Genomic DNA, 20,040 nt, shown 5'->3' with positions numbered 1-20,040 from the left:
ATTTATACACCAATCCTAAGAACTTGACAAAAGCCTATTTAATGAATTATCTCTTTTCTATAACTTCACATCCTCACTCAACTTCCTTTCTTTAGTCCAAATAACTCCATAGCCACACTTCACCTCTTCTTTATGCTGGCATAAAACACCCTCTTAATTTACCAATTTTCCTCAGTCGCTTAATCTGCTCTATCAAGTTTAGTTTGCTCTTTAATGTTTCACTTACCTTATATTAGTTAGCTTGCTTTGTTTTACCAACTACCCACTCTTTTCTCTTCCTTCATGTTTCATTTAAGTTTCTGAAGTAATATGTAATTTCCTTTTCAAAAACATTGGCCATCATTGTCGTAAGCCAGTCTTTTTTCTCTTCCACAGATACATGGAACCACTGATTAACAGAACTGAAGAGTTGAAAAACATCAGATACAACCTGGCTAAGGTCCCCAATAAGTAAATATATAACTTCCTGAAAGTTACCTCTGCCAGGGATATCATTATATCTATAGCACACATTCTCCTATCAAACGGTATTAATTCCTAGGAATTGCCCCCTTATACTCTTTACAGCTATGGAGAAAGTTAATCACACTGTAAATGAGTTCATTCTGGTGGGTTTTAGCACAGACCCTGAGATACAGCTGCTCCTCTTTGTGGTGTTCTTGCTAATGTATTGCTTAACTATGGTTGGAAACATTACTCTCATTTTGCTAATATGTGCAGACTCCTGACTCTATACAGCCATGTATTTGTTCATTGGGAATCTGTCTTTTCTGGATCTCTGGTATTCTACTGTTTATACCCCTAAAATCATGATGACATGTATCTCTGAGGACAAGAATATTTCCTTTGCTGGTTGTCTAGTTCAGTTCTTCTTCTCAGCTGGGCTGGCATGTAGTGAATGTTACCTTTTGGCCACCATGGTATATGACCGCTATATGGCCATCTCTAAGCCACTCATCTACACTCAAGCTTTGTCCCCAAAATTATCTTCCTCTCTAGTGGCAGCTTCTTATACTGGGGGTTTCACTAGTTCCATCATCATTACAAGTGAAACATTCACCCTGAATTTCTGTGGGGATAATATTATTGATAATTTCTTTTGTGATTTGCCTCCCCTGGTGAAGCTGGCATGTGATGTGAAGTCCAGTTTCCAGGCTGTGGTCTATTTCATCCTAGCCACCAATGTCATCACTCCCACTGTGCTCATCCTGGCCTCCTATCTCTTTATCATTGCTGCCATTTTGCGGATTCGCTCTACGCAGGGCAGACTTAAAGCCTTTTCCACTTGTGGCTCCCACCTGGCAGCTGTGACCCTATATTATGGCTCCATTCTCTTCATGTATTCCCGTCCTAGTAATAGCTACACTCTGGAGAAGGATAAGATTGTGTCTGTGTTTTGCACTGTGGCAATGCCCATGTTGAACCCAATGATTTATAGCCTCAGGAACAAAGATGTCAAAGATGCCTTTAAGAAAATGAGAGATTGATTATGAATTTCATAAATAGAAGTTGTAATGGAGAAAATTAAATTTTAAAAAGTATATGCTTAATTATGGTATTCTCTTCGAAAAGTAAAAAAAGAACATGATAAATTTATCACACTTTTATCTCTAGTTTTAAATGTATTGTATTGTATTGACATGTGGTCTGAATGCATTTATTAATGTGTTAGGATAAAAGGAGGACCATTTGCCTCCTTTTTGTTTATTGTGCTCTTCACTATTTCAAAGCAGGCACCTAATTTATTATCTATTCCTACCAATTCATTAAAAATAATAAATTCATGATTTTTAAAAAGAAATTTAAACCAGGTATTTTTCTTAACCTGGAGTCAGTTCCTGAGTTCAAATTTGGTTTCAGATATTTACTGTGTGACCCTGGACAAATCACATAAAGTCTAATTGTCTCAGTTTCCAAAATTATAAAATGTGAATAGTAATGGCACATACCTCACAGGATTTTTGTGAGATTTCAATGAGTTAATATTTCTAAAAAGTGCCTGGCACATAGTAGGTGCTTTTTAACGTTTATTCCTTTCCATTACCATTTTTCTATGCACCTGGGCATATAATCACAGAAAAGAAGCTAGTCCTGTTTTATGAAGAAGTTACATCTTATGAGGAGAGGTTAAGTTATAGCATTATATCAACTATCTCACATGGTTGTTCTGAGAAAGCCATAGTCAGGAGACACAGCAACTTCTTCATTAAAAGAATGGAGAAAGTGGAATACAATGGTAAGAATTCCAGAGAGCTAGGATTAAGAGGGAGAAAAATCTATCCAGCAAAACTGAGTATAATCCTCAGGGTAAAAATGTTTATTTAATAAAATAGAGTTATTTCAAGAATTCCTGATGAAAATACTAGAACTGAGTAAAAAATCTGCTATTCAAAAATGATTTAAGAAGCATGAAAGAGTAACTATAAGTATCTCAATAAAATTAAACTTTTTACATTCTTACGTGAAAAAACTATACATGTGATTCTTAAGAAATTTATTATTAAGGCTGCTAAAAGGGGTTTACCTAGACAGAGTGCACAGATATGAGTCATTTATGCTGAAATCATCTCCAAAGGAAATTAACCTTGTGGAACAAAGATGCACTGGGAGAAGAGTGAAGGGAGCAGTAGAATGGTGACAATTTTCTCAGAAAAAGAAGTGCACAAGGAAAGTCTTTTATAGTGAATGGGAAAATTGGGATGGTGGTAGTGGGCAATGCTTGAACCTAACTCTTATGAGAATTGATTCAAAGAGGGAAATACACACACACAGAGTTGTATATAGATATGTAACTTTCCAGAAGGTAGTCAAGATGGCAGAGTGGAAGCATGTACGTGCTGGAGTTCTCCCCCTAATTCCTCAAAAACCTGTAAAAATGGCTCTAAATAAATTCTGGAGCAGCAGAAGTTACAAAATAACAGAATGCAGCAAATTTCCAGCACAAGACAATCTAGAAGGTTAACAGGAAGTGTGTATCACACCGAACTGGTAGCAGAAAACACTTCCATGTGGGCCATTTTGGCGTGGATGGAGCTAAAGGAGATCGTAGGTGACTGAACCACTTTCTGCCAACTGTGGGGTTTTCCATACTTCTCAACCCACAAATCCCAAACACATCTTCGAAGGTCAATGAAAAGGTCTCTCATCTGGCTGAGAGGGGAGGGTGGTGTGACCCCAGAACCAGCCTGGGTCCTAGCCTCAGCCCTGATCCCAGCCCCAGAATGGCAGCAGCTACTGACATTGCATCTGGAGTCCTACACTTAACAAAGCTCAAAAGTCAAGTAACTGGCTGTCAAAATGAGCAAAAAGAACCAGGTTATACATTCTTACTTTCTCAGTGAAAACGTATTTTCTTATATCATTGGTGAAGAAGATCAAAACATATAGTTGGAAGAAGAGAAAGTCAAAGCTCCTGCATCCAAAGCTTCCAAGAAAAAATATGAATTGTTCTTAGGGCATGGAACACCTCACAAAGAATTTTGAATCTCGAGTAAGAGAAGTAGAGGAAAAATTGGAAAGAGAAATGTGAAATGAGAAAAAAATGGAAAGAAAAAAATTTAAAAAAAACAAAGAAACGATGAGAGAAAATCATGAAAAACAAGTCAACAGCTTGCTAAAGAAGATCCCAAAAATGCTGAAGAAAATAACACCTTTAAAATTGAACAAACCCAAATGACAAAAGAGGTCCAAAAAGCCAATGAGGAAAAGAATGCCTTAAAAAGTAGAATGGGACAGCATATGGAACAAAAAAAAAAAGGTCTGAAAGCACATTGAAGAAAATAATTCCTTAAAAATTAGAATGGAGCAGATTGAAGTTAATAACTTTATGATAAATCAAGAAATTATAAAACAAAACCAAAAGAATGGGAAAAAAAGGAAGACAATTTGAAGTATCTCATTGGAAAAAAACAACTGACCTGGAATATGGATTAAGGAGATGTAATTTAAAAATTATTGGACTACCTGAAAGCCATGATCAGAAATTGACTAGATATCATCTTTAAAGAAATTATCAAGAAAAACTACTCTGATATTCTAGAAACAAAGGGTAAAATATGAATGGAGAGAATTCACTAATCACTTCCTGAAAGAGAACCCAAAAGGAAATCTCCTAGGAACGTTGTAGCCAAATTTCAGAGTTCTCAGCTCAAAGAAAATATACTACAAGCAACCAGGAAGAAAATATTCAAGTATTGTGGAACATAATCAGGTTAACACAAGATTTGCGAACTTCCACATGAAGGGACCTGAGGGCTTGGAATATGCTATTCCAGAGGTCAAATGAGATAGGATTAAAACCAAGAAACACCTGCCTAGCAAAACTGAGTATAATACTTCAGGAAGAAAATGTAATTTCAATGAAATAGAGGATTTCCAAGCATTCTTGTTAAAAATACCAGAGCTGAAGAAAAAATTTAATGTTCAAATACAGGAAAGAAAAGAAAAATTAAAAGGTGAACAGGAAAGAGAAACCATAATGGACTTACTAAAGTTGAACTGTTTATTTTCTTACTTGGAAAAATGATATTTGTAGCTCATGAGACCTTTCTCAGGATTAGGATGGTTGGAGGGAATATGTATGTATGTATATATATATATATATATATATATATATATATATATATATATATATATATGTGTGTGTGTGTGTGTGTGTGTGTGTGTGTGTGTGTGTGTATATATATATATGTATGTATATATATGTATATCTATATATATGTATATATATATACACACACACACATACACACATATACGTATATCTCTACATCTATGTATTATTTATATATGTATGTATATGTATGTGTGTGTATGTATATGTGTATGTGTGCATATAAATCACACATACATACATATACCTATGTGTGTGTGTATACACATACATATATGTGTGTATCTGTATATACATACATATATATGTATATATATGCACACATATATACGCTCCAATCATAAAAGCAGAATTCATTATTTTTTCTGCCCTACCTGTCATCTAAACTTGAATTCATACTTGACTCTATGCTTACCCTATTTATCTAATTAGTTTTCAAATCTTTTCTAATCTACCTCTAAAACATCTCTTGTGTATGTTCCTTCTTCTCTATTCACAGATTTTTCACTCTAGTTCAGCCCCTCAAGCTTCTCAAGCTCTTTCCACTTAAATACATCCTTCACAAATCACTGTTTCTCTAAGTCAGGTCTCGTCACATCCTTGCTTGAAAAACTTAAAGTGGGTTCCTTTTCCTTCAGGAAGTCACACATGAACCCCACTGTTTGTCATGTGGAACTTTTTTTTCAAACAGAATCCTTCCTATCATTCTAATCATCATACATATTATTCCCTTTCCATCACTCTGTAACTCTATCGTACTGGATTATTCGGCATTTTCCACACATCACACTCCACCTTCTTACTTTCTTGACTTGGAATCTCTTATTACTCCCCAAATTAGCTGAAATGGTACATTTATGCATGAGTTCTTTACTGATTCTTTTGGCTACAAGTGTCCCCTTTCTCATAATGACTTTGAATTGATTTTGTATATGTTTTGTATATAATTATATGCAACATGCTATCAACTCCAATCATATGTAAGCTCCTTGAGGGCAGTGATTGTTTCTACTTTGTCTTCTGGGAGATGGTAAGTTTTCTTTCTTTTCTTCCTTTTTTAATTAATTTTATTTATTTTCAGTGTTCTACAATCACTACCATATAACTTAGATTTTTCCGCCTCCCTCCCCAAGATGGCATGCTATTTTATATGGGTTCTACACATACATTCCTATTAAATACATTTTCACTAGAGTCATGCTGTGTACAAGAATTAAAATGAATGGGAAAAATCGTATAACAAACCAAAACGTAATACAAAAGAAAATTATCTGCTACATGCTGCTATTGAATTCCATAGTTCTTTCGCTGGACATGGAAGGCATTTTGCCTTAAAAGACCACTGGGAATTTTTTTAAGTCCTTGCATTGTAATGAAGTTCCAAGTCTAGGAGAAAAACTCTAGCACACTGTGGTCGTTGCTGTGCACAAAGTTCTGGTTCTCCTCCTTTCACTCAGCATCAGATCACATAAGTCTTTCCAGGCCCCTCCGAAGTCTTCATGTTCATCATTTCTCATAGTACAATAGTATTCTATTACATTCATATATGATAATATATTCAGTCATTCCCCAATTAATGGGCATTCCACTGATTTCCAGTTTTTGGCCACTACAAAGAGTGCTGCTATAAATATTTTTGTACATGTGGTACCTTTCCCCATTTTTATGATCTCTTTGGGATACAGTCCTAGAAGCGATATTACTGGGTCACAGGGTTTGCATATTTTTGCAGCTCTTTGGGCATAGTTCCAAATTGCTCTCCAGAATGGCTGGATCAGCTCACAGCTCCACCAATAATGAATTAGTGTTCCAACTCTCCCACATCCTCTCCAACACATATCATCTTCCTATTCTGTCATGTTTTCCAATATGATAGGTGTGATATAGCACCTCAGAGTTGTTTTGATTTGCATCTCTCTAATCAAAAGTGATTGAGAGCATTTTTGCATATGACTATAGATATCTTTAATGTCTTCCTCTGAAAACTGCCTTTTCATATCCTTTGACCATTTATCAATTGGGGAATGACTTGTATTTTTGTACATTTGACTCAGTTCTCTACATATTTTAGAAATGAGGCCTTTATCACAGACACTAGCTGCAAAATTCTTACCCAGTTTTCTGCATCTCTACAAATCTTGGTTGCATTGCATTTGCTTGTACAAAACTTTTCAGTTTAATGTAATCACAATTATCCACCTTGCACTTCATAATGCTTTCTATCTCTTCTTTAGTCAAAAATTCTTCCCTTCTCCATGAATTTGATAAATACACTATTCCTTGCTCCATCAATTTGTCCATGGTATAAGTCTTTGCACCTAGATCATGTACCCATTTCGACTATGTTGTTATGTACAGTGTCAGACACTGGTCTTTTCCTAGTTTCCACCACACTATTGTCCAGGTTTCCCAACAATTCTTGTCAAGCTGTGAGCTCTTCTCTCAGAAGCTGGGGTCCTTGGCTTTATCAAACAGTAGATTGCTACATTCGTTGCCTACTTTTTCTTGAGTACTTAGCATATTCCCCTTCTCTACCCTTTTGTTTCTTAGCCAGTAGCAAGTGGTTTTGATAGTTGCTGCTTTATAATACAATTTGAGACCTGGTAGCGCTAGGCCAACTTCCCTAGCATTTCTTTTCATTAGTTTCCTTGATATTCTGGACCTTTGAGTGGCATGACACTAAATAAGTAAATTAATTTAGGTAGAATTGTCATTTTTATCATATTGGCTCAGTCTACCCACGAGCAACTGATATTTTTCCACTTACTTAGATCTGACTTTATTTGTGGGAAAAGTGTCCTGTAATTGTGTTCATATAGTCCTTGAGTTTGTTTTGGCACGTAAACTCCTAAATATTTTATAGTGTCTATCCTAGATTTAAATGGGTTTTCTCTTTTAATATCTTGCTGTTGGGCGTTGTTACTAATGTACACAAAAGCAGAAGATTTCCGTGGGTTTATTTTGTAACCTCAAACTTTGCCAAAGTTATTTATTATTTCAAGTAGTTTTTTACTTAAATCTCTAGGATTCTCTAAGTACATCACCATATCATCTGCAAAGAGTGATAACTTAGTTTCTTCTTTGTCTATTCTAATTTCTTCAATGTCTTTATCTTCTCTAATTGCTGCAGCTAACATTTCTCATATCATATTGAAGAATCGTGGTGATAATGTACATCCTTGTTTCACCCCTGATCTTTTTGGAAATGAATCTAACTTATCTCCATTGCATACAATGCTTGCTGAAGGTTTTAGGTAGATATTGCTTACTTTTATGGAAAATTCCCTTTATTCCTATGCTCTCCAGTGTTTTTAATAGGAATGGATGCTGTATTTTGTCAAAAGATTTTTCCGCATCTATTGTGGTTTATGTTACTTTGTTGTTTATGTAATCAATAATGCTGCTATTTTTCCTAATATTGAACCAGCCCCGCATTCCTGGTATGAATCCTACCTGATCATAATGTAATATTCTTGTGATAAGATGCTGTATTCTTTTTGCTAAAATCTCATTTAAAATTTTGCATCTATATTCAATAGAATAATTGGTCTATAATTTGTTTTGTCTGTTTTGTCTCCTCCTGGTTTAGGTATCAAAACCATATTTGCATCACAAAAAAATTTGGGAGAACTCCTTCCCTAATTTTCCAAGCAGTCTATATAATATTGGAATTAACTGTTCTTTAAATGTTTGACAGAATTCACTTGTAAATTCATATGGCCCTGGAGATTTTTTCTTAGGAAGTTCACTGATGGCTTCCTCAATTTCTTTTTCTGAAATGGGGTTGTTTAAGTATTCAACTTCCTGTTCTTTTAATATGGGCAATTTATATTTTTTTTAAAATACTCATCCATCTCACTTATATTGTCGAATTTATTGGCATAAAGTTGGGCAAAGTAATTTCTAATTATTGTTTTAATTTTCTCCTCATTGGGGTGAGTTCATCCCTTTCATTTTTGATATTGGTAATTTGGTTTTCTTCTTTCTTTTTTTAAATCAAGTTGACCAAATGTTTATAAATTTTATTAGTTTTTTCACAAAACTAACTATTAATTTTATTTATTAGTTAAATAGTTTTCTTAATTCAATTTTATCAATCTTTCCTTTGGTTTTCAGTATTTCTAATCTGGTGTTTACTTGGGGATTTTCAATTTGTTCTTTTTCTAGCTTTTTCTGCTGCATGCCCAAAGCAGTGATCTCCTCTTTCTCTATTTTATTCATGTAGGCTTTCAAAGATATAAAACTTCCCCTAAGAACTGCTTTTGCAGTATCCTATAAGATTTGGTAGGTTGTCTCATTATTGTCATTCTCTTGATTGAAGCTGTTGATTGTTTCTATGAATTATTGTTTAATTCACTCCTTCTTTAGCATTAGATTATTTAGTTTCCAATTATTTGGTTTATTTTTACATGGCCTTTCATTACATATAATTTTTATTGTATTATGTTCTGAGAAAGATGAATTGACTATCTCTGCCTTTCTGCACTGGAATGTGAGGATTTTATGCCCTAGAACATGGTCAGTTTTTGGATATGTACCATATACTGCGGAGAAAAAATATATTCCTTTCTATCCCCATTCAGTTTTCTCCAGAGATCCATCATATCTACCTTACCCAGAGTTTTATTGACCTCCTTAACTTCTTTGTTGTTTATTTTAAGATTAGATTTTTCAGTTCAGAGAGGGGAAATTTGAGATCCCACACTAGTATAGTTTTGCTCTCTTTCTTCGTGTAACTCCTTCAACTTCTCCTCTAAGAATTTGGATGCTATACCACTTGGAGCATACATGCTTAGTAATGATATTGCATCATTTTCTATGGTGCCTTTTAACAGGATATACTTTCCTTCCTTATCTGTTTTGATTAGATCTCTTTCTGCTTTTGCTTTGTCTGAGATTAGGTTTGCTGCCCTTGCTTTTCTTACATTGACAGAAGCACAAAATATTCTGCTCCAACCTTTTACCTTTACCCTGTGTGTATCCCCCCATTTCAAATGTGTGTCTTCTAAACAACATATTGCTGGATTATGACTTTTAATGCATTCTTCTATCCATCTCCATTTTATGAGAGAGTTCCTTACATTCACATTCACAGTTATGGTTACAATCTGTGTCTTTCCCTCCATCGTCTTTCCCACTGTTTGTGATTTTAGTTCTCCTGTCTCCCTTTCCCTCCTCAACAGAGTTTTCACTTTTGACCACCACCTCACGTAGTCTTCCCTTCCTTCTTTTAACCCCCTCCCTTTTAGTCCCGTTTACCCTTACTACTTCTTCCCACCCTTTTATCTTCCCCTTCCCTTTCTTCCCTCTTCCCCTCCTACTGCTTATAGAGCTAGTTAGATTTATGCACTTAATTAAGTTTATTGTTCCCTCCTTGAACCAAATCAGATAAGAGTACCTCTCCAACAATGTTCATCTCCCTCCCCTATTTCCCTCTACTGTAATATAATTTTGTACTTCTTCCTGTGATGTAATTTATCATTTTCTTCTTCCTCCTTTTCACATCTCCTGTTACAATCCCTTTGCATGCTTGATTCACATTTTTATCATTACATCATTTACTTTATACCAGTTCCCTCTACCTATGTATATCCCATTTATATTTCAAAACAAATGTACAATTCTCAAGATTAACTAATATTATCTTCCCTTATAGGGAGGTTAACAGTTTGTCCAAATTGAGTAGTAAGTTTTTTTTCCCCCTGTTTACCTTGTTATGCCTCTCTTGAGACCTGTGTTTGAAGATCAAATATTCTATTGAGTTCTCGCCTTTTTGTCAGGAAGGTCTGAAAATCCCTTATTTCATCAAATATCTGTCTAATAACCTGAAATGTTACGATGAACTTTGCTCATAATTGATCCTTGATTGTAGTTCCAATTCCTTTGCCTTATGGAATATCATATTCCAATTCCTTCATTCTTTTGATGTAGAAGCTGCAAGGTTCTGTGGGATCTTGGCTGTAGCTCCTTGAGATTTAAATGGTTTCTTTCTTGTTGCCTGTATTGTTTTCTCCTTCACTTGTTAATTCTGGAATTTGGCAACAGTATTTCTTGGTGTTTTTAGTTTGGGATCCCTTTTGGGAGGTGAATAGTGGATTCTTTTCATGATTATTTTGCCCTCTGGATCTAGCAATTCTGGGAAGTTTTCTCTGATGATTTCTTGGAAGACATTATCCAGACTCTTTTTTGTCATCATGGCTTTCTGGTAGGCCAATAATTCTTAAATTTTCTCTCCTGGATCTATTTGCCAGGTCAGTTGTTTTTCCAATTAGATATTTTACATTTTCTCCTATCATTTTATTCTTTAGATTTTGTTTGATTGATTCTTGATGTCTCATAGAGTAGTTAGTTTCTACTTGCCCAATTCTAATTTTTATCAAATTGTTTTCTTCAGTTCACTTTTGCACCTCCTTTTCCATCTGTCCAATTATTCCTCTTAAGGAATTCTTTTCTCATGTTAGTTTTTGTACTTCCTTTTCCATTTGTCCAATTTTCCCAGTTAGGTTTTGTGCTTCCTTTTCCGCTTGTTCAATTTTCCTTTTCAAAGAGCCATTCTCTTCATAGAATTCTTTTTTTCACACTTTTAAAATTATTGGCTAGTTTTTCTTCTATTTCATTTTTCAGCCGTTCCAGGAGAGCTCTTTGTGCATATGATCAGTTCATAGTTCCTTCTGAATTTTCAGACAGGAATATAGTCTGAATACTGACCTCTTTGGTATTTCTGTTTTGGTCCTTTTTCCCATAGAAAGATTCTATAATCTTTTCCTTCCTTCTTTGCTTCTTGCTCATTATGGTGAGGCTTTGTGTGTTGTGACCTCTGATTCTTTCAGGTAGAAGCTACAGACCCTGGTACTGAGCTGACTGGTGTGAGAAAGGAAAGAGGAGGTGCCTTTTTTCTTTTTTGTTTATTTTTCCCTGGATTAGCCCTGGGCCTAGCTTGCTAAGTGTGGGGAAGGGGGTAGTCTGACCACGAGAGATTTCCTCAGCTAAGCTAGAGCAAAGGCAAGCTCACTGCCTGGTGATCCAGGCTGCTTTGTTGTCTTCCTGTTTCCTCTGGAGCACTGAAGCACAGCTGGGTCCTAGTGAGAGGCTCTGCCCCCTGGAGCTCCAGCTGTCTGGGACAGCTCCATTCCTCTACAACAGTAAAAGGAATATTCTTTAACGATTTTCCCAACTTCAAGTGTTATGAGACTGTTTGTCTTTTCTATTGAGCCCAACGATCCAGGATTTTTCTGGGGAAATATTTTATGGTTCTTTCGAGGTCAGCAAGGGGAGGAGGAGAGAGCATTTACTGATCAGTCTGACATTTTGGCTCCCTTTAAGTAAGTAACTTACAGATGTTTAACCTGCTGGCTGATAGTCTCTCCAGTGGCTGTGTCTGGTAACTGTGGCTCAGCAGCTGTCACTCACTCAACTCCACTGGTCTCCCAAGTTCTTGGGAGTCCACTCTGTCTTTCTGGAGTGCTGCCACTGCCTCAGGCTGCCCTGGGCTTTCCTATTCCATTCTACAGCGGGACATGCTATTCTGTATGCTCCACCCTTTTGAAACAGATTCTTCCCGTCCACCTTCCAGTCTGTCCTGGGCTGTGAATCTGCCACAGCCTGTCTCGTATTGGATTCTGTACCTCCAAAATTTGATCAGATTCTCTTTTTAGAGATATCTGAAGAAGTTTGTCTGAAAGCTTAGTTCAGTAGTTGCTCTCACTCTGCCATCTTGGCTCCATCCTCGGATAATAGCTTTTCTTAAAATAAAAACAATAATTATTGATTCACTTGATAATGGGTGACCTCTATCCTCATTTTGTAGATGATGAAAGGAAAGTTTATATAAACTAACCAAATAATTACTCCAAAGTTAGATAGCTATTACATAGATAAACCAAATCTCCTAAGTCCCAGGTCAATCTCTATATTATACAAGGTTGTCTTTCTCCTTTTCAACTATGCTAGGATTGATTAATTGCACATCCTGTGTTATTCAGGATCAGAAGTTTTTAATAAAAATTGGATAATTTTGCCTGAATATCAGTTCAAATGATTAGGTGCTTATTTTGGTTTTCTAGTGTACATAGTATAGACATGTATAATATCACTTATGGGTCAGACAGATCATTTGTTATTTTTAATGATAACTTCAGGGAAATGAAATATTAGAGTTGAATTTGATGTATTTAGACACAGAGTATACAATAACATGTATGATATTATGCACTGATTTTTACTACCTGAATTATCTGCTGCTTCAACATATATAAGGAAATATATCCATATAGAATAGAGGCTTGGATATTTTGATATAAGGATAAGATCAGTGAGTAAAGACACCTCCAATGCATTACTTTGCCATTCTGAATAAAATGAGAACATTGGACGCAGTGATTTCTGGGATCATTTTTAGAAGTGAGGGTCTATACTCAAAGCTCCCTTTTTACTTGAAATTCTAGGATCTATGTTCCAAGTTCCCTTCTAGGTTTGGTAGCCTGTGTCGTAAATTCCCTTCTAGCTTTTACATTTCATGTGCTGAAGATTCTTCCAAATCTGCTATTCTATTCAAAGATTCCTTGCAGTTCTGATTTTCTGTGTTCTGTTGACTATTTTCAGTATTTCCATTCTATAACCTAAGGCCATTTTCGGGGCTGATTTTCCTTAAGGTTCCACCTATGATTGATATTCAGTTTTCTAAGATCACTTCCAGCTCTGTCCTTCTATGTTCAAAGGGCTAAAATTCTATTTTTTTCATGATTTCTAACACTGGGCTTCACCTCTGAAAACCTATTTAGAATCAGACAATACATCATTTTGTATAATTGCCTTTTTATAATTGTCTTTTTAGAGACTTCCCAACACATGGATCCCTGACGGGTTAGGGATCTAAGTCCTCTGATTATACTCTGGTTGCTCTCTAGGGATATGAGAATAGATATATAAAGTTTGTGTATAAAGAAATCAGATTAGGTGGCAGAGGCTCTAAGAAGGGGGAGAATTTTTTTGATGTATACTGGAAATTTCCTAGAGCATGGGATATGGCAAGATCACAATTTCCCAACATATTTTTTTTTCATACGAGACCACTGGATATCTAGACAGAATGTAAGAAAACATTGGGGATTGAAGATTTGGGAGGTAAGTCAAAGTAAAGGTCTGGAGGAGATAAAAACAAGCTCGTAATGATATATATACTCATAGTGTTCCTAAAACTGACTTACAACCACATTTCTGGATGGATCTGATGGAGAGAGGAGCAATGATTTGCGCTTTAGAAATTAAATTCAAATAAGTATTCTTATTCCTCCACTTGGATGTTTCATCCTTATTGCCAGCCTTATTCTTTCTTCAAGTTCTGCAAGATTTATCAAATACCTTTAAGAGTTTCTCAGGGAAGTGAATCTTCCCTATTTAATTGTTACAACACACAAGACCATTGAGCTGGAGAGAGAAGGGTCAGGAGGAGTGTGGGTTACATGGGTTACAGCTGAAACAGAAGGCACCCAAAGGGATCTTTGGAAGATGGATTTTCATGACTTCTACAGGCATGGAAAGGGTTGAACTTCTCTTTTCTATCTGTAGATGTTTTCTGACTGAGTATCTGGGAATTTCAGACATGCAGATGGAAGGAAAGAGATAATGTCAGACAAATTTGGTTGGGTTAACTCTTATTAGTGATTGCCTAAGATTGAGTCTAGTTCTGGGTTGATTTCCCAACCATAGAATGGATGTGATTTAGACCTCACTACCTGAAAGATTGCCTTGGTAAGGGTCTGCCATCTTGTGTAAAAGATCACAATCACTCTAATAAAAATTCAAAATGCATTTATTATATCATGATAATGCAGAAGTTAGGTCAACAGTTGTCTATCATCTACTTTGTGCAAGTTAGACATAAAATACTGTGTACTGGGAACATATTTTTTTAAAATAAATTCCCATCTTCAAAGACATCATATTCTACAGGGTTTATGTGAAATGCAAGAACAAATGTAAATACAAAATGACAATGTAAGAGTGAGGTCAAAACCACTTCACTCTACTGCATTTAGCCTTTGTACTTCAACAAAATAAGATCATAAACTTTATATTAAGGGCAAAAAAAAAATCTTTTGAACTGGAGAAGAAGAATTTTTCTTGCAAAAGAATCATATTTGGATAGGTCAAGGGAACCTGTCATGTCTAAGATCATCCGTAAATAAACAGCCTAGAGAACCAAAGTTATTTGAAAGATTGGAACAAGTATAGTGTTTGACAAAAATCCCCTAAGAATGAACTCCTTTGGAATAAAAAAGGAAAGGCCTTAGTTCCAGCTTTGGTCTTGGTCTCTTTCCCTGTCCTTTCCACATCTTTGGCTGGAGGAGGTCTTTGCAGGCTTCAAATGTCCCTAGGATTTTGGGTCTGCTATCATCCCATCAGTGTTCTAACTGCATTTTCTGGATCAATTGATGACAGATGACATAGTATCAGTAGTCAAGGTAAAATGGACACCGATAGTGATTAATGTGAAATTTTATAATATCTCACAAATGGGAGAAGAAAAAATAGATTCCAGTAACCAGGAGCAGGGTTCACTTTTGTCCCATTCATTATTTTAATTCAAACATATTTTCCCCTGAATTCTTTGGGAGAGCGTAAGATTTATGTGTGTGTGTGTGTGTGTGTGTGTGTGTGTGTGTGTGTTTTACCTACCCTTCTCATTGTCTTGACTTTGCAAATAATAATTTCTAAAAGTACTTAAGGATGGCTAAAAGAATGTTTCTCAAAAAAATTATTTGTAAGGGAAATACCTTCATGAATACTGGAGTCAATGACATTAGACAAAGATACTTCCTTCTTTTCTTCTTCTTTCCTTCCTTTTTCTGTTCCTTCCTGTTTTCCTTCATTAGCTCCCTCCTTTTTCCCTCCCTCCTTCTTTCCTGCCTTTCATTTTCCTCCCTCCCTCCCTTCTTTCCTTCCTTCCTTTCTTCCTTCCCCCCTTCCTTCCTTCCTTCCTTCCTTCCTTCCTTCCTTCCTTCCTTCCTTCTTTCCTTCCTTCCTTCCTTCCTTCTTTCCTTCCTTGCTGTCTTTGCTATTTTGCTGTCACAGGCTTTGAGAATCTAGATACACCTGTGCATCATGATTGGACATTAAAGTAGGACTTTACTAGAAGGAAAAAATTCTATTATTTTGAAAATAATTAAGAATGAAGTCATTCAGAATTAATACAATTTCAACTGTTGACTATTATAAACAAAATACATTAGTAACACTGAGAATTTTTAACAGAGTTATATGGTGTAATGTGTTTCCATAAGATTATAGATTCATAGGACTTTACAACAGAAGAATCCATAAAGACTATCCTATTCAACTCTATCATTTTACAGATCAATGAAGTGAGGGCCTAAGAGAAGAAATGAATTCCACAAGGTTAAATGAATTATTTAACTTACAAAAATAATATGACAACAGTTTTCTGCAAATGTTGGTGCTATCCTTGATCTCCTGACATTCATTTAAAAAGTTTATTTTATACTCAATCCCTTTTCATAAAAAGACCTGGAATAAAGAAAAAAAACACATTTTAATGTTTTCCTATAGAGGCAATAAAGTTCATTGAAAGAGTATTCCTTCACTGAGTACTGTACTCTCAGCCTTCAAACAATTTCTGCTGATAGATACAAGCAAGGGAATCCAAGACATTGATATGCCTGACCTCTATTTCTAAACGGCTGGAATTGTGTTAAAATTTCCCATGGTTGTGATAGTGTTTAGAACATTATGTGAGTGTTTCAAAATAGATGCAGTTTGGTTAGCATGATATGACATATTCTTGCAAAAAGAGTGAAATTCTGATATGAAATTAACAATAAAATTACTGAATCAGAACTTTAGAGGAGAAAGAAACAATGAGTAGGCATAGTGTGACACATTAAAGAAATTAATCTGCACTAAAAATATACTTGAGAGGTGGTCATCTAAACACTAATGGTTAATTTGAACTAATTCCAAAAATAATCAATCCGTTATCTCTTAAAGCAGTTTGTTCTATGTTTGGACAGCTCTCATTACTGAGATTTATGTCTTGACTATAAGTCTAAATTATCTTCTCTGTGCTCTCTACACATTATTCCTGATTTGACCCTCTGGGATCAAACAGAAGAAATCTAATCCCTCCTTCACATGATAGTGTTTTAGATAATTTAAGATAGTCACTGTGTCTACTTCTTGCCCCCTCTAGTCCTTTCGTCTCCAAGCTAAACATCCTAAATTCCTTTAACTGACCCTCATATGATAAAGACTTGGAGTTCTTCACGCTCTGGTTATATTCCTCCCAGATTCTCTCCAGCTTATCAATATATTTTTAAAATTGGGACCCTTAGAATTTAATATACTACTTCCTTCACTCCTTTGAGACTATTATAAAGTTTAATATTCCTGATGTTATTTTTAAAGAACTCTTCCATGATATTGTATTCATCAAATGTGATAATACATGAGAAAATGCAATGTAAAGCCCCTAGCGTTACGTAAACTTAGTATTGTGGTTATTCTTTTTTGTTCTTTATTATATCTAATTTCCTACTTCCAACTTTGCATATTTCTTTGAAGAATATAGGTTGATTAGAGAGCATATACATCCATGTATTTATACACACATACATATATGCTTGAAGCAGTCTTTTCATGAGAATATCACTTTCTCTGGCTGTCCCTCATGCCATCTTCCTTCTCATTTCTTCCACTACCTTTCTTGACTTCTTGTACATCCTAATTACAACCCCATTTTCCACAAGAAATATTTTCTAACCTCTCTTGATTATTGCTTCTTTAGTCTGTGCATTGCTTATTTATAATATTTCCATGTTGTCTCCTCCATGAAAGTGTGAGTTCCCTGAGGTCAGGAACTGTCTTTTTCCTCTATCTGTATCCCGAGATCTTAGCACAGAGCCTAGAACTTAGTGGGCAGTTAATACACATTTATTAACTGACTGACTTCTAATTGGAATTATTTTCCTTTGCATCATCAAAATTTCATTCTTAATTATTTTCTTTGCCTCTTAGGCCAGCTTCCTTAGTAGCATATTTAGTCTGTTGGATCTTATCAATCTTTTTTCTGAACCTTTTGAAATCCACTTTCCTAAAATCTAGGCTGCAGTCCCAAATTCTTGGAAGTTTTTCTTCCTCTCAAGGATCACATCATTTCTTCCTTAACATCATTTTTTCCTATTAGTGAGAGTAACACCCAGAACAGAATTTTCCCTTGTTGTTTCCTCCACCATTTTAAACATTAAATCATTACTAAAGCAAGTGAAGGATTTATTAACTTCTCTATTCTGAATGAAGAGAAAGTTTCATTCGTTAAATATCTCTACAGTTGAAATGCTCTATCACTGTTATCCTCTTTCTGAATAAATGCTCTGTAGTCTGATACAATGCCCCCCGATGTGTTCTACACCAAATTTTATTCCTAAATTCCATCATTCTTTCTCCCATAGATTTTCATGTCATGATTTCCACCCCACTAAGTGTCAGCGGAAGAATATCTATCTATCCATCTATCTATCCATCCATCCATCTATCTATCTATCTATCTATCTATCTATCTATCTCTGTCTATGTATATGTATACACACATATATGAGTACGTTTATGAGTATGTGTATATCTTTGTGTGTGAGTATACAGATATACATACAAATATGTAGCTTTTGAATTTGCCTACTTTTGTCATGACTTCTATTTTTCTTCTTTGTTGCTCAAGATTTGGACATTTCAAGATGGACGTTTGAGGTCATGCATTTTGTTACTGAACCTTTTTGTAGTCACTCTGTAGCATCTAACTTGGGTGATATGCATAGGGAGTAATTTCCATCCTTCATCCTTTATCATTTGAAGCCATTTTAATTGAATTTGCCTGTTTTTTGACAAAACAATTTTTACCAGCCTTTGTTAGGTGTACTTTATTGATAGCCAGGAAATTTTCATCATAAGGTATAATCCAAATTACATTCTGAAAAATCAATCAGTCAGTGAACATTTATTAACCACATACTTATGTGCCAGGCACTGAACTAAGCACTGGCAATGAAAAAAAGTAAAAGGTTGTCTCAATTCAGGAGGCCCATAAGAACAGGGGACTAGTCAAGCTAGAATATGGAGCTTTCTATTTGAAGAACAGCAAAGAGGCCAATACCATGGCATCACAGAGTACACAGAGGTGAGTAAGATGTAAGAAGACAAGAGATGTAAAAGACATAGGAACAGGAAAAGGAAATTTTGGAATATATTCTGCAGGTAATAGGGAGCCATTGGAGTTTATTGAGAGGGGTGATTTCATCAGACCTGTGCGTTAAGAAAATTCTTTTGACCATTTTTGGAGAATGGATTTGAACTGGAAAGACTTGTGGTAGGGAGACCAACCAGAAGCCTATTGCAATAGTCTAAGGATGAGATGATGAAGGCTAGCTGCAGAATGGTAGCAGTATCAGGAGAGAGAAGAGGGTATATGTGAGATGTTATTAAGGTAAAAAGCAATAAATACTGAAAAAGACGATATGGGGGAATGAGAGAGAATGAAGCGTGAATGATCAAAGCTGTGTTATAAGCTGGACAGACTTCCTAGACAGCTCTTCATTTCTCAAATTGATTTTTTTCTTCTCTAAACTTTGTTTTGTTTTGTTTTTTTCCCCACAGAAAGAAATGAGTAAAACACAACCCGTCTACATGGATTTTTGTCCAAGATTTCCCACTGAAATATTATTTGTGCCCACGTGAATTGTTAGTTAGGTAGCCGTCGTCCATGTTGATAAGTCTTAAGAGATTGTTTGCTATGCCTTGTACAAAAGCCATATTTTCCTATTGCTTTTATCAGACCAAAAATAGCTATCTCAACATTTGTGAGAATTAATCAACAACTACTACTAAACACCTTTGATCCTTTCTGTTTGTTTCTGCAGCTCGGGATTATCATTTCTTTGAAGACAACTTCTTTCTCTCCTGAGGATTCTTCTCTTTCTCCTTTAGGAAAGGAAAAACTCAAGTATTTTTTCTCTAATTATGTTTTTCCATCTCTTTCTATTCTGCATAATATTTTTCAGTGTCAAAATCCTGATATTTTTAGCCTTGGAAAATAATTTGTGGATATTTATACGACAATCCTAAGAATTTGGCAAACCTTATGTAGTGAAATATCACTTCTCTATAACTTCACATCCCCCCTCAACTTCCTTTTTTAAGTCTCAGTAACTCCATAGTCACACTCCACCTATTCTTATTCCTGGCATAAAACCCCCTCTTAATTTACCAATTTTCCTAACTCATAAATCTACTCTTTCAATACTGTTTAATGTTTCACTTACCTTTTATAAGTTAGCTTGCTTTGTTTTGCCAACTACCCATTCTTTTCTCTTCCTTCATCTTCCTTTTAAGTTTGTGAAGTAATTTGTAATTTCCTTTTC

General features: G+C 35.4%; 1 pseudogene; it reads left to right on the top strand.

Annotated features, from left to right (window-relative positions):
- The first annotated feature begins 569 nt into the window (after positions 1–569).
- LOC140523273 (olfactory receptor 9G19-like) lies at positions 570–1,487 on the top strand (annotated as a pseudogene).
- The last annotated feature ends 18,553 nt before the right edge of the window (positions 1,488–20,040 follow it).

The sequence above is a fragment of the Notamacropus eugenii genome, chromosome 2, assembly GCF_028372415.1.
Source record: "Notamacropus eugenii isolate mMacEug1 chromosome 2, mMacEug1.pri_v2, whole genome shotgun sequence".
In the NCBI taxonomy this organism is placed as follows: Eukaryota; Metazoa; Chordata; class Mammalia; order Diprotodontia; family Macropodidae; genus Notamacropus; species Notamacropus eugenii.
Note: the sequence above shows the minus strand (reverse complement) of the source record. Positions and strands in the feature narration are given on the sequence as shown.